This window comes from Diadema setosum, chromosome 15 (assembly GCF_964275005.1).
Source record: "Diadema setosum chromosome 15, eeDiaSeto1, whole genome shotgun sequence".
NCBI classification, from domain to species: Eukaryota; Metazoa; Echinodermata; class Echinoidea; order Diadematoida; family Diadematidae; genus Diadema; species Diadema setosum.
Window position 1 is genome coordinate 29,181,599 of NC_092699.1, and position 14,630 is coordinate 29,196,228.

The following is a 14,630-nucleotide window of genomic DNA, read 5'->3' on the forward strand; positions in this document are numbered from 1 at the left end:
CTGTCACATTAAACAAGACATTCGCATCACAGAAAGTGCGTCTTTCGCATGAATACAGAAAGTGAAGATGACAAGAGGTGAGATGTTTTAGATGAAAATCATGAATCAAACTTTTGCTTGTAATGGAGGGATCCCCCCCCCCCCCATGCTTGACTGTCATATTTATTACCATTTACTGCTCAAATCTTACAAACAACATCACATTGTTCGGGGTCAGGTAGAGAATTGGAGATGCACATTGCTGAGAAGAACAAAAACAGGAATTCACAAATAGATCACAATGTCTTTGAAATTACAAGTCCACTACACACCATATCATAGCTAAGAATTCTGTCTATATTTGTCTCTAACACTGATACAATCCAAGCTCTTCAATTTCTTTAAAAGCATATCAAGGACATACTGTATGCTTTTCCAGCACAAAAAAAAGTGAGAGAGAGAAAAAGATCCACAGCAGCTAGTCAGGCCATCTTGTTGTCCCCAGAGCTAATGGTGGCTCAGCTAAAATCAGTGCCAGCCAGCAGCGATTTATAAGCAGCGATCATTTCCGGCAAGATTCTGTGAATCGCATCCATTCACCGTTCCGCGACTCGCACTGTGAAAATAAGTGAGTTTTATATCTCTACTTGCTTGAGCACACACCATTTGCTCGGCTCAAATGGGGTCTAAATCACATACTACGCTTTATTTGGCACAGCAATATCTTTTACGCTCCAATTTCATGACTGTTCTTTTTCTTCATCAAACTGAAGATATCATCCAAATAATTGTCAGCTTACTGTCAAAAACAGGGGGAAGAAAAAAAACATACGCATGTACATAATGTACGTATACAAATACTATAAGTGTATGTGACGATAGATAAACCTCAGCACAACATATAAAAACATATTGATACGAAGTAACAGAAAAAAACTAGAAATGTCGCTTTGGCGACTGGTATGCCTCCGCCATAATGCATGATTTTCCCAATAGGTCTAGATAGTACATGTGGACACTGTGTGTTTACATTTTCACAAAATTGGCAAAATATTGGAATGACAAGTTTGTCACAAATGTGTTGAATGTTCACCTTCCTTGACGTAGGTTTAATTGGATGAATAGGAGAGCATGTATCTAGGGATTTAAGGACTTTAACTTGACTTTGACCCATTCAGACATTTAGGCATTGAGTAATTTTCAAGGTACAGGTGTGGAGAAAAAGTGCAATTTCTGAAATTGTTACCATTTTCATCTGGCCCTTGACCCTAAAATTCATAAGATAATTACTTTCAGGTAGAACATGCATAATATGTACTAAGTTTCAAGGTAACTTGAGCCACTTCCGAGATATGGAGGAAAAAGTTAGTTCAGCACTTTCACTTGATCTTTGACCTTTTGACCTTTGAGGCAAAAAGAGAAAAAAAAAACTTTCCAGAGAATTTCTATTAGGTTACACACGCATACACCAAGTGTAAAAAAATATCCCTGCTGGCATTGCATAAATATGAGGGTAATAGTAAAATTTTGAAGTCTTGCATTTGACCTTTGACCCCTGACCTTTGACCCCATGAACCCTACATTCTCTAGATAATCACTTCCAGTCAGTACATGTATATACTATGTTCCATGAAGATACCTAGAGAACAATTTTCCAAGGTACGGAGAAAAAAAAGAAGTTTTAATATTTTTACTTGACCTTTTGACCTTTGACCTTTGACCTCATGACCCAAACTTTCACCAGAGAATCTTAATTGGGTAATACATGTATACACTAATTTTCAAGAAAATCTCTTCAGGCATTTAATAGATATGGTGGAAATAGTGAAATTTTATGTATTTGATCCTGACCTTTTGACCTTTGACCTTTGACCTCATGACCCAAACTTTCACCAGAGAATCTTAATTGGGTAAAACATGTATACACTAAGTTTCAAGAAAATATCTTCAGGCATTCAATAGATATGGTGGAAATAGTGAAATTTTATGTATTTGACCTTGACCTTTTGACCTTTGACCTTGAGCATGTGCACCCAAAAGTTGATAGGCACAACTTCACCCCCTAATACACATACATGCCAAGTTTCATTAGGATACCTCAACAGGTTTCGATAGTTACCTTGTCCACAAAATTCATTACGGACGGACGGAAGGACGGACGGACGGACGGACGGACGGAAGGACGGACGGACGGACGGACGGAAGGACAGACGGACGGACAACCCGAAAACATAATGCCTCCGGCACCACTTCGTGGCGGAGGCATAAAAACAACCATATTTTGAAAGCAAGATTCATAATTGATTGGTAAAACCATAAAAAAAAATTTCTTTTATGCATGCATTTCCACAAAAGTAATCATAAGAGCAAAAAAAAAAAGTTGAAATGATTTTCTGACTGCAGTATTTATTACTGTATAACCAGAAATGTTTGCATGCACTTTAACTTTGTGAATTTTGCGAGTGCTAAGATTTGCAAAATTAAAATGCACGAAAAAGTTCTTGTCTGCACTATGCTCTGAATGCCACTGGCAATTCACTAAAACTTCATTTTGCAAAAGAAGGCTGTTGCATCCAATTCACGAAAAATTTCAAGCCACAAAAATATCTTGCTTTACAGAAGTGCACTTCTTGCGCCACACAAAAATCATCAGTTTCTGCATGGCACAGCAAGAACAGATCTTTACAAACCAGAAATCTCGGGTGTGAGAAAACAGATCTAGGAACTGATAATGACTGCATCTTATCACATTTTACAATAAAGGTCAGTTTATAAACCATACACTAGTCTAAACACTGCAAACATAGGCAGGACATGACTAAATCTCTTACTTTTCCTTGCAAGGGTTGTCAAACCAATCCAAAATCAAATTGCCTCCTTACAAGCCTTGAAACTGTTTTGCTGTTTTGATCTCTTCTTTTCTATTCCATTCATTTAAATATTAAGTGCCAAATAAGCATATTTGGGTCTTCCATCTGTGAGTGACTGTGTGTACTACCAATGTAGCTCTCATTGGGGCATATATATGCATACTCCCAGCACTTGTCTGAATTCGGGGGCAGTCCATAGGGCTTCCCTAATCTCATGCTCTCCCGCCCATGTGCCGATTTCTCAGTTAGGTTGGGGCATCCCTCTGCCCCTCTTTTTTTCTTTTTTTTTTTCTTTTCTTGTTGAAAGCTGGGGGACAGAAACAATGCAAAAGTGATGCACTTGAAAGGTCTGCGTCCACTCTCGCTGACCGCTGGAGGACATAGGAGAATGGGCAAGTAAAATAAGTCCAATACGATTATCACTGTGGAGATAAAATCCCTCTAAAAGAAACTTATGGTGTAGCCTCACATCCAGACTGTAACCCCATTTATTCTGCGACATGGATGCAGGCGTTCTTTAGAAATTGGCCGTGTCTTCGGTACAGGCCATATCTTCCGCACAACTTCTACAAGACTGCTCAAGACAAGTCTCCCCCGCCCTCCATCGTCCTTCTTGAGGCAGACTGATCAAAAAACGCAATGACCTTGATCTCTCAAAATCTGGTCCAGATTCACAAAGTCAAGAAAAACTGAATTCCTATACCTGCGTAAAAATACAGCGTCAAATATGAGATATGTTTCAAATGAGACTGGTGGACTATTTCTATTGAAGGTGAGAAAGATGATAATCAGTATTTCTCATACTAATTCTAAAGTTTTTGAGTTTGGGGTTTTGTTTTGTTTTTTTCCTCTGTAATTTCAAATAGAGAGATCAAAGGGTACTAGGAGAAGTTACTGCAGTATGGCACTGTCATGATCAACATTATCACAATAAACATCCATGTTGTTATTATTATCAGTAGTAGCAGCAACAGTTGTAGTTTTATCACCATCATCATTGTAATTACCATCATTATCATTAACATCTTTAAGTAACTATTACTGCAATGTTACAAGCAGCGAAATAGCAACTTCTACTTGCATCATGGGATGGTTTCAGATTGGAAGGACAAGTCCACCTTCATATACATGTGGATTGAGTGAATGCAGCAATATTGGTAGAACACATCAGTGAGAGTTTGAGGAAAATCAGACAATCAGTTGAAAAGTTATGAATTTTTGAAGTGTCTGCTCAGTCACTGCTGGATGAGAAGACTACTACAGCTGATGATGTCACATGCGTACAACAGTATAGGGAAAATATAAAGAGAATTTCACAAAATGTTACTTTTTGAAAAAAGTGCACATATCCTCGAATTGTCACTAACGTATGTTCAGGGTAATATTATTCCCCCTGCCTTCTGAAAGAGGGAAGTCAAGCATTCTCTTATTGTGCGAGAAAAGTGAAAATATGTTGAATTTTCTTTATATTTTCTTTATGTTGTTGTACGCATGTGCCATCATCAGCAGTAGTAGTCTTCTCATCCAGCAGTGACTGAGCAGAAACTTCAAAAATTCATAACTTTTCAACGGATTGTCCGATTTTCCTCAAACTCTCACTGATGTGTTCTACTAATATTGTTGCATTCACTCAATTCACATGTCTATGAAGGTGAACTTGTCCTTTAAACTCTGCCTGACATTTCAAAAAACAGAGACAGAGGACTCTCCCGCGACTGAGTTAACCCTTTCTGTACCAGGCACTTTGGAGAGTGTATACACTGCCATGGGGATTTCTTTGCCAATTGGCAAGCGCTCATGCAGAAGGTTAAGTGAAACTACTTTATAAGACATTAGAGAGCAGACGCTGAAAATCTCACTGACAATGACTTCCAGCATGAGTCTAGGACTGAAGCCATAATAAACAATGAAGTGTTGCAGAAGGAGTTCCAGAGTCGTCTTTGCCCCCATCCCCACCCCCAAAGCAGGATTTCATAAATTGAGACGGATAAGAGCCGGACCTCTAGTCAAAGATATCCTTCTATATACCTCTGTAAAATAGAAAGACTTTGCTGTACTAACAGACTGTGTGCAATGTGTAAAAGAGATGTTTTGGACGACATCAAATGTGAGTGTGGAATCCCTTTCCCTTCTCCCACTAACCCCATTTTCCACCAATCGCCTGGAGGATGAAACCTTTCGCATCAGACGAGATGAAAGCAGACGTAAGCCTGGATAGAAGTGAAATGGGTTAAAATAGATGACATCATTAAGTAATGAAGCGTCAACACAGTTTAATAAAGTCTGGTCTTTAATTGATGGTAGACACCGTGACTTGTAAAGGTGTTACCTCCAGCACTTTGTGTTGTGAGGTCACAAAGGGAGACCAAAAGGGATTAAATCCACAATATTAGCCAGTGAAATGCCTGCCGACACAAATCTGAACTGTCCACACCATGGTGATAAATGCTTCATGCAATTTGTTTCACAGTTGTTGTTGTGTTTTTCCACAACTTTCGACATGAACTCCTGTTTTCCTGTCCTTCCCCAGTCAATAGCACAGTGGAACTCTTCCTCTGCGGCGGGGAAGCCTTAGATTTGATTTCGCCGCACTGCTGTTTGTGTCATTTCATTCTCATCCCTTTTGAGAGAGAGGGTATAGGAGCAAACGTGGTAAATGAAGTCTTTCCCCCCTTTGGCATGCCAGGAAAATTCTGCGCACTTGCGCCGCCGTCTCCGGATAATTGGCGAAAAATTGCCGCTCTATTAGCCTCCCCGTCACCCCGCGAGATAATGAAGAGTTTTACAGACGCGGATTCTCCAAGGTAGCACTCTGTCAAGAGGTATTGTACAAAAGGTATCCACGGAGGTGTTGCAGCTTAGGGGACTTATGAAATCCTCTCACAAATTTACTCGCATTTTGTCCCAGACCACCCCAGATCAACGTCCATCCACACAACTAAAAAATGCTTATCACCTGCTGTAATTTTCACCCAATACTTGCAATGACTGATGAAAGACTGATGGCATAATTACACACTGAATGATCACAGCGATGTCCATCCAACAGCCTCAATGTGTGCCATTCCTGTGAAAACAAACTCACTGGGGATTGTCATAAAAATCACAAAGGCCACTTGACATTACGCCATTACATATTTTCTTTACTGTTACACTTCAAAGATTCTGACCCGTTGAGGACGAGTCCCGAGTATACTCAGGCAGATGATGTCTATTGGAAATGTGTGTTGCAGCAAAAGCAACCCATCCTCATCAGGTTAAGCAGGTTTTAAACCTTGCTCACTCACTCCTCAGTACACTGATGCCTCAAAAATTTACTTGTTTTTTTTTTTACATTATATGCATCCTTGACATTTATTAAGGAGTCTCAGTACATAGGTACAGTACCCTTTGGATGCCATGAATAATATCACAAGTTATTGTTATATGGAATATTAGATGAGTGCATCAATTAATTCAATTTATCAACTGATTAATCAATCAACTGATTCAATAAAACATAAGAAAATATGCACATAAATGAGGCCATGGGAAACATTCCTGACCCGAGATATGAGAAAACAAAGAAACTATAAAGAAGGCTTTGAGGGTGGCCCCAGAAACCAGAAAACACCACCTATACTGTACAACCAGAAACATTTGAAGCACGAAACTTTCGAGAATTGCAGCCAACAACCTTTTTTGCAGCATGAAACTTTCACAAATAGCCACTGGCATTCAATGCAATGTGTAAATAAAAACTTTTGTCTGCATTCTACTTACACAAATCTTGGCTCCCCACGAAATATGAAAAAAAAAAATCATGCACATGAACATTTCTGGTTTGTCAGTTATTTAGCACAGGGTGGGTCTATGATGGGGATTTAATGATGAGGCTAAATCAGATCCTTTGTAGAGTAGATCATTATGAAGGAAACCAAACATTTTCTTTCAATCTATACTTCCAAGATAAAGTTTTAAGCTACATAAATGAATATCTGCAAAAATTTGAACAAAATCAGGCATGGAATGAGGAAGTAAGCAGCTTTTTTTCACACTTCTTTTCTTGGCATCCACTAAACTGTCAATAATCAACTCGGAACAGATTGTGGAGAGCTTACCATGGATTTTTTTAAAACTTTTTTTGTGCCAAGGCACTTCACTTTCTAAACTCGACAAGCTTTTTTCATCAGCATTCAGTACTGATTCATTCAAATTTGGACTAGTTGTGAAGATTAGCAAGCCCATTCAGATCTATAGAACTGGTCCTTGGTCCAAGAAGGAGGGCTTGGCGACACAATAGAGATTTGGGGATTACATCTCTGTTCATTGGCAGTTATACTCTCCTGACAGCTGTGTCAGTGGGTGTGAAAAATGCTCTACAGCATGTGTGGCAATCAGTGAACAAAACACAGAATAAAGGGTTTGAATAATTCAAGTCGCATTCTAATTTCCTTCTGACCTATAAGTTTGTTTTCATGAGTCAACTTCACGTCTCACGGAGAATACACATACAAATTTTATGGACCAAAAATATTTCGCGAGTTGTCCTCAGTCTGTCACATATTATATGATGATTACTTACAGCGTACCCGGTGATGACATATTTTATCTGCAAAAAAAAAAAAATATGCACTGTGCTTTATCTTGACTGATTATAATCTCACTCACTCATTTTATAGATTTCACTTGACACTTCAGTTGCACAGGTTTCCAAGAACTTTGTTTTGTCTTTTCCACACATGTATCAAAGGAATGCTTTAAACCCATTGAGGACGAGTCCCTAGAATACTTGGACAGGTGTCTATGGGAAATACATAGATAGCAAAATCAGTCCGTACTCAACATATGCAATGCTGTGATTTTCTTTTTCTCCCGACAAAGAAACATGCAAAAAACTATCAATGTCATTGTCTATCAATTACAATTCCTTTCCATAAGTGCATCAAAGGACTTTGATTGGTACACTGGAGTTTACTACAATATCAGTATATCACTATATAATTGTGGGTTAGAATAAGACAATTAGTAGATAAAGGTTATGCACATACATGCAGTACATGTAGTTTCCAGGTTGTAATTTAAGTACAGACCTATTCTGTTTTTCTCTTTTGTAGTCCTTCAGAAATCATTCCAACTAAATGTTACAGCACAATTAGAGCCCAGGTATACAAAAAAGGGAGCTGCAGTAGTGTGCATGTGTTGTGTGTTTTTTCCTCACCTTCCCTGGTTTGAATGCACACCATACACGGCTCCGTACATTCAATCGTAGAGCTGGTCTATGGTTAACAGGGACACAATGCCACCTAAATCATTGGTTATACGGCTACCTATGTCCACAATTCAAAGAAAGTGAATAGTGAGGGGAGATTAACAGTCAGCGAGCTGTTAGAAGCACACAAAATGATCGGAGATCGAAAGAGCATAAACATCGTCCTGAATTGTGTAATATGCACCAGACGATTGATGTGTACATCCAGACTGCTTCGTCGTCCTGTTAGAAATGCCCCCAGGGAAAGCAAGATCGAACATTTGCAGACAGTAGGACAGGAAAAATACAAATAGTACATGTCCAGAAACTCACAGAGGTACTATAAAAATCTGTGGCCCAAGGCAAAATAATGATTACCGGGACTAGCAAACACCTTGTAATCATAAGCTGGAGGTAATCTAAAGAAAACATCGGTTGGGCTGCACAAAGATATATAAAGAGGAATGTATCTATTCTCTAATCCTTTGATAGAGAAATCACACAATAAGATGGACATTTGACCATTCCATTCTCTTTTTCTTTTTTTCTTTTGGCTCTCTGTCCTGTTCAGGCCACAAGCTTGGACCGGTCAAACAGGCCCGGCCATAAGTACAGTGGCTTCTCAACTAACGGCATCACCAGAAAAGTGGAGAAGATCGGGGCCCACCGGATCAATATCCGGAAACGTCAATAGGCCACTTTTGTGTTCCCTGGAACTAATTACTGCCCGTCAATGCAGAATATAGAAAGACCATGGCACTTCAGATATTATGTTTGTGTGTTTAAGAGACAATTAACTGAAATCCCTCACTCCGCCTTCTCTGGCATCTCGTATCATTGTTGTTGTTGAACATTGCATTTTACAAAGTTTTGTTTAGTGCTTCATCTCTAGACCCTCCCACGACAAAATCTCCAATCTGATTCTGTAGGGGGCAATTCGGTAGGAAAAGAAGACCGTCGATGCTACACAATTAATTGATCTCGCTTGATCGATACGAGAGCAAAAAACCTCCTAAGTGGTTTCACTTAACTCTGTTGATAAGGACATTAAACAGTCTGTTCTTTCTTTTCCTCTAGTCATACAAATATATATACCGGTGTCTATCACAGCAGATGTTGACATACACCCTACAACTTTTAGAAGTACATACAAATTCATAGATGGTTCCATGTCAAGGATAAGATTCAAAGTCTTGTACAAAATGTTTCATAATCCTGATTTTCAGATTAGGATTTAGCCATCCCCAAGGAATTTTCATCTCGAGGAGAAACTGGACAATGTCCACAAACACACATGTAGGTACACCACAGTAGCAATCATGCGCCCCAGTATACAATGCAGCGACATAGCAAACTACTGGACAGGGACGAGGTCTGAGATGATTCTGAATATTGGGTATAATCCGGGCATACACGAAGAGAACTTCATAATAAGAAAATTCTATGTCCATCCATTTTTTTCACCCTTGAAACCTGCAAGCAGCCACTTTAAAAGATTTCATTGGAGCCTTCCAACCCCCAACACCCCCCCCCCCCCCTTTGAAACTGGCTGACCACGTACTAGTAAGTGATTACTTTTGTTTCTGTTTTTCGAGGAACTGAAAAAAAAAAAAAATCCCTCAGTGGTATTAGAATGAAGTCTGTGAGGGACAAGGCCAATAGCTGCTTGGATTGAAAGATGGTCACTAGCGGTCATTTGCACCCTATTTACATCCTATTTACATCCCCTGAGCCCCAGTTTCAGCCTGTATTACCCCTAGCCCCTCTCCATCCAACTGCCATGTACCTTGAATAGATCATAAAGACCTAGCTTGCATTTCCCCCCAGCTCAAAATGGGATGAACTATTTAATCCCTACAAATGCTCTTCAGCCAGCCAAAGCTTTACCTGCCCCATACTGACCTCATGTCTTTTGTATGGAAAATCATTCACCTTAATGATATTCTTACATGAGAATTTTATCCTTTTTCATCCCCCCCCCCCCCCCCATACAATGAACCAACTCTGCAGTAATAAGGGGATAGACTGGCACAGACTCAAGAGATTTTCTGCTCATTAATTTCAAATCCTAAAGAAGCAGCTCTCATGCAATACAGAAGTGATGCTGCAGACACAGTATCTCTTCAGCAAATTTTCATGAATCTAAGTACACCCACGAACAATTATATCTTATTCTACAAATGTAAGTACAGATTTTGTATTTTTTCTTGTTTTTCTATTGGCTACCTTCTATTTATAAGTCACCATCTAAAGTACAGAAATGCCCTTGGAATGCACTTGCTCTTCTGAAAAACCACAAGGCATGGTTACATACAGTATGTCAGACAGGTTTCCATTACCATTATGTTTTTATTATCATAAATGATTTAATAAACTATAAATAATTTTAGCACATGGCAGAAAATACTCTCATTTATCAGTGCTGATGTAATCAGTTGCAGTTTCTATGAGTACTATGATACAGAAAATGTCTGACCTTCTGTGCCACAATCTTTATATAGTGTGATGTCAATCAAAAACGTACATGCAAGCATATTTTTTTTCTGTTTTAATAATATCTTTTGAATTTTATTATCAATACATTACACCAACAAAATTTTTCTAGCAACAGGGGTTATTTCATTCAATGGGGCATAATACATTATTCCAGCTTTATTTCCCTGTCAACCTTTCAACTTTAACAGTACATCTATGTATTACACTAGCTAGCTTCCAATAGTCCCATGGCTAAGAATCCACTGAGGTTATTCAATGTAACACATTAATCACAAAGTTATCACACAGAACCTATGGCAAGGATGAGATGCATATTTTCATCTGGATCACGAGATGGACACTCCCTCCTTATCGCTGAGGAAGAGGGGAACTGCAAACACCTCCTTCATACCCCCTCCCCCCTTGTTGAGGCTCCTCAAGGACCTCCCCTCCCCTCTCCACTAAATACGGTGAAGGAGTTGAGGACAGTTTCAAGTGTTGGATCCTACCAAAAAGAATGGGCACGGTGTTTGTCCATCCGTGCTGGAATCGCTTGCATGACCCCACCTTAACTAACTGCCCATTTGAAGATATAGTGCTGAGCATTATGCCCATAAAGTACTGAAGAGATGGACGTAAAATTGGATTTGGTTTCTTGAAGTACCATCAACATCCAAGTATATTTACGTTTAAAGAAACGCTAATTTTATGATAGGTCCAGGTTACAGAGTACTTTGTAACAACTAATTGATAATGCCTGTTCTACTGCACTATCTACATGGGAGGATGACAAGTATCTAAACAAATTCATGAAAAGGAGAATGATGCCAATACCTTAATCTAAAAATAATATCTAAGATGAAGTGTAAAAGGGGAATCTACCAAGAATGAGCAAATTTAGTGAATGCAGCAATATTAGTAGAACACAGTGAATTTTAAGGATAACAAATGTCATGATCTATTTTTAAGTCCTTGTGCCGCCATCATCAGATTAGACTACAACAATTTGAAATCTCAGTGATATACAGAAAATATAAGAATAATTCCATATAATGTCTTTTTTTATGAAAAGCATGCATTCTTTTATATGCCACTTACAAATTAAATGTTAAGAGCAGCATTATTTATCCTGCCTTCTACAAGAGGTAGGTCAAACGCTCTTCTGTTAAATGCTAGGAAAATGAAAATATGTTGTTCAAAAAGAATACTCACACAGGCACTGCAATTTCTAAAACAGAAATACATCTAAACGTATGATTAAATTCTAAAAGCAGGGCAGCTCTTGCTTTCTCTCCTCACAACATACAGAGATCTGGTATCTAAAGTGGGTGTCTCATTGGCCTGGCCATGGAGACTACCCCAGTAGCTGCTGACCCAGTGGCGACTTGAACCTTCACTGATTGTGGAGACATCTCCAATGTCTCCACAGCATCTCCATGACCGTCTCCTGGAGACTAGCTGGGTCTCCGGAGAGTGGTGGAAGATGTTTAATTTTCTCTTTTTTTTTTAACCTTTTTTTTTTTTAGGAGACTTTATCCAGTCTCCAGTTGGTCTTAGAGATGTCTCCATAACATCTCCATCAATTGAGGCCACGTCGCTGAGACTGACTTTGTCTGCGACGTCTCAGGGAGCCAGGGACCTCAGGTACCCGTGGCTACCTACCAGAGCTAGAAGTCCCCACAACTGAGAACACATCTGGAAGAAGTTGCCGCTACCATTGACTCCCAAGTAAATAAGTTGTTACATTGTTTGGAGATGTCCCACAGATAGCCCTGGAGCTGGAGTCATCTTCTTGGTGACGGCTTGAACCATTTTTAGGTGATCCGAGTATCCTCTCAGATCACCTTCTGTATCTGTACTGATTCTTTGTTTTCCTTCTTCTTCTTCTTCTTTATTTCTGGACAAAATTTGTGTATCGATTAGCTCAGAAAATCCTCTTCCTATCAATGTCAAAATTATACCATATGTGTATCATGTCCCAAAGACGACGGGTCAAGTAAAATCGTAGTGATCAGTCAACTGTGACGTCACTATGACGTCACTATATGAAATCACATTTTCAATCATATCTCATTTAATAATGGAATGGAATTTTTCAATGAAATTTACGTCATATATATTTCAAGTTATGCACATTCTACTCATATTATCAAAATTCATATTTTCTCTTAATACATGCGCGTATGCGCGCGTTGAAATATTTGTATGCTCAAATCGAGCTGAAAATTTTTTTGCACACGTTTCAGACCATTTGGAGCATTTTTTTAAAAATTGAAAAAATCGGACCGACGCGTACGCGCGCGAACATATACGCACGCACGGCTCATATGCAATAGAAATTTCCCGTTTTTTCACTTAGATCGGATGTCTGAAATGTCAAGGAATATTTCTAGCAAGTTTCAAGTCAATCCGACTCAATATGACGTCATACGGGCCCGTCAAAGTTGAAATTCTGCGCGCGCGCGTCAATGGCGATATACAGTGCAACTATGCCAAAAAACAGCCAATTTTAAATCCGATTTTACTCGTCAGGATGGACAGTGACCCCCCATTTTCTTTACATATTCTGAAAGCTGATGAGCTGTACATGTCATTTCATGGGTTGGCGACGCTGAAAAAATGATTAAAAGATATAAAATGTCTTAATAAAGTAAAAAAAAGTAAATTTTCAAAATGACGTCATCAAATTTTAAGTTCATTTGAGCATATCTCACTAATCCTTTGCCAATTTTCACCGAGATTTCAGTATGTTGTAGCTTATTAAATGCTCTTTCATTATTGTTATAATAGTAGAGCAGATAAGCCGAAAAATTGTGCAAAGTTTGACTAAAGCATGAAACTTTCACCAGTGTTAGTACATGTTATCAGATTCATTTTAAGATCGGGAGGTAAGTCTGAATTGACCTCTGATGACCTCCAAAGGTCAATGACCTCAAAATTTGATAGAAATTGATATTTTGCGTCATTGATTAATGTTAAATAGTATGGTAATGATGTACTAAAAACTCATTTTTGTTACAGTGGAATTGTCTTCATGTTCCATAGAACCCTGACAGGTTTCTACCTTTGATCTCTGATGACCTGCAGAGGTCAATGACCTCAAAATTTGATAAAAATTGATACTTTGCGTCATTGATTAATGTTAAATAATATGGTAATGATGTACTAAAAACTCATTTTTGTTACAGCGGAATTGTCTTCATGTTCCATAAATCCTTGACAGGTTTCTACCTTTGACCTCTAATGACCTCCAGAGGTCAATTATTGACCTCAAATTATCAGAATGTTGATATTTGGTGCAATTGGTTGATTATAAAGATGTCCTAAAAATTCATTTGTGTTACAACTGAATCATTTTCCTATTCCTCAGATCAAGGGAAATTATTTACATGTCTCTGCCTTTGACCTCTGAGGACTGTGACAAGTCAATGACCTCAAATATCAAAATATCGATATTTGATGTATATTCAATGGTTAACTATATACCTGGTGTGCAATCATGCATTTAATATGCTATTAGCATTTATACTACATTGTACAAGAAGTGTCTTCTCATTCCACAGAACATTGGTCATTACCCTGTGTATATCCAACTTTGACCTCTAAGGACAATGTGAGGTCAGACTTTTAGAATATCACTAAAAATTTGTGTAGGATTGCAAATATTGATGTTTGGCTTCATTGGTTTAATCCTAAATGTTTAATTATGTACAAATCATGCCTTGATAATCAAAGTATGTATGCACATTCCACAAAGCATTGGTTCATAGTAACAGGTCTCAGGAATGCGAGCGGTCAATTACTTCAGAAGTGAAGCTTATATGTCTTCAGTGATGGCAGTGACCTCAAATATAATATTTATGTTTGGGTTAGTTATGCAGACTAGCTTCCATGAAATTATGTGCAACATTATCCAATTTGCACTGGACAAAATTTGTACGCTTAAACATGGAGGGTGGGGAGAGGAGTACCATATTTTGGGTTGATGCTTAATAGTTTGTGAACAGGCATATGGCAAAGTCCCTTGAACTGGATGAAAGGGTGACAGATGCTAACCAGAAAACAACAGGCCCACC

At 38.6% G+C, this 14,630-nt stretch overlaps 1 long non-coding RNA gene across 1 annotated transcript in view; it reads right to left on the reverse strand.

The window, feature by feature from the left end:
- The window catches only part of LOC140238442 (uncharacterized), a 59,429-nt gene that overhangs the window by 21,526 nt on the left and 23,273 nt on the right, over positions 1 to 14,630 (reverse strand). The gene's annotated exons all lie outside the window — the stretch shown is intronic.